Source organism: Fulmarus glacialis, unplaced genomic scaffold (assembly GCF_000690835.1).
Source record: "Fulmarus glacialis isolate BGI_N327 unplaced genomic scaffold, ASM69083v1 scaffold13153, whole genome shotgun sequence".
NCBI classification, from domain to species: Eukaryota; Metazoa; Chordata; class Aves; order Procellariiformes; family Procellariidae; genus Fulmarus; species Fulmarus glacialis.
In genome coordinates this window covers 31,961-33,840 of record NW_009204969.1, presented here as the reverse complement: position 1 = coordinate 33,840, position 1,880 = coordinate 31,961, and positions in this window count along the sequence as shown.

Sequence of the window (1,880 nt, the reverse complement as noted above, 5' to 3'; positions counted from 1 at the left end):
CCGAGCTCCGAATGAGGTCAGGCAAAAGAGACTGATAAATGGCCCTGCCTTGTCAACACTGCTGTCATTAGCACTGCTATCACCCAGCAAATGGGAACGTGAAGGAATTTGTATCCCTGCCCTCGCCAAAGCTGGAGAGCAAGTGGGAACAGGAGCCGTGGAGGTGACTGTGTTTGCTCACACAACTTACATTCTCCTGCAAAGAAGCTCAGTGTTTGCTTTGTAACCAAAGGGACTTTGTAGCTGATTATAAAATGTTATGCCATGGTTTATTTTTCAGACTGATTGAATTTATGACGAGGTTTCTTTCAAAGAAGGGACAGAACATTTCAGCACACACTGGCATGGCTGAAACACTAACAAATCACCGGCCTGGTGGAAAACCCAGAAATACTGTTATGCTCCTTTCCTCATGCAACCTGCCTGAGCTAACAGAGCGCCCCAAAATGTCAGGTAAAGTAGCATCCATAGGGGTTGGAAGTGGACCCAGCTGACCAGCATGGTCTGTGACAAGTCATCTGACAGCACTGTGAGGGGAGGGAGCACTGTGGTTTATTCAAAAGCTGAGTACTCTGGGGGAAAAAAAAGAATCACTAAATTTGCATTTAATGACATGTATTTAAAAACCAAAACAATTACAGCTGCATTAATTTTTCTTCCTTTTCTTTTGCTTGGAGCACAGTCAGCTCTTTCTTGTTGCTTAGGATCCCCACCGAATGCCTTTCTGACTCAAATCAGAGCCCCCCTGCAGCCCCTCCATTTACCTCTGTGCACAACCAGCAGTGTTGGTGACATTTCATCAGCACAGAGACTGGTCGATCAGGCCCATCAAGTCCTGCTCTGCAATCTGTACTCAGCTAAGGAGTACCAATAATTGGCCCCACGGGTCCTAACTGGTGTGTTTGTGAAAATTATCTAAAGTCACAAGCAAAGTCACCCATGACCGACTCATATAAAGTGACTGTGGCTCAGTCCTGTATTAGGAGTGCTGGGTGGTATGGCTGTCTGTGACCTCAGACAGAGGACCATGGCCTTCTGCTTCAAAAGCATCTGCTTCAATTAGATATTTTGTTAATTTGTCAACCTCAGTATTCTACAAGAGGTGTTTAACCCAAGGGGGAAAACCTAAGGGCATTTGATATGTCTTTTTTCTGCAGCTCTGAACCGATCCCTTTCTGTCAGGTGACACCAGGTGCTTTTGTCGGTGCTACGTAGTACTTTAAGTTTTAAAGTCTAAAATCCTTGGATCGGTTATGCGTGGATGTGAGACAATAAAACACCATATTTCCCACTGGTCACGATCTGCCCTCAGTCCCTGCCCCTCTCATGCACTCATGTCAAAAGAAGACAGTGTTCTGCTTTCCAAGCAAAGCGTTAAAGAGTGTTCTTCTCTGTGTAAAATATCTTATTTATAAATATGGAAATGTTAGGAAATGTGCAGTATATTAAGGTCGGGCAGCAGCTTGTGTAATACAAGGGAGCAACCTCAACAGCGTAGTCCAGATGTACACCAGCTAAAGATCTGGCTTATTAATTGATGGTTAATAAATATGGAATAACAAGTACTTGTCTAGGAACACTGGACTACTAACAGCTGCTATAAAGTGGAACGGGTTGTTCAAACTCCCCCAAGTATATACATGCACTCTCCTGTTCTTTATCGTAGAGAGGTGGATGATTGTTCTATAGGTTCTGGTGGCCAAAACCCAATTCCTCCCAAAAAGGAGAATGATCTGCAGCTGAATTGTCTCTGATGTTGGTATTCCATATTCCTTTCAACATGGTGACAGTTTGGAAAGCATAATGCAGTTTGGTCTTGCATGACAACAATTTTTGCAGTGGAGTAACACACGTGAAAAATCTAAATATGCTCGAAATTT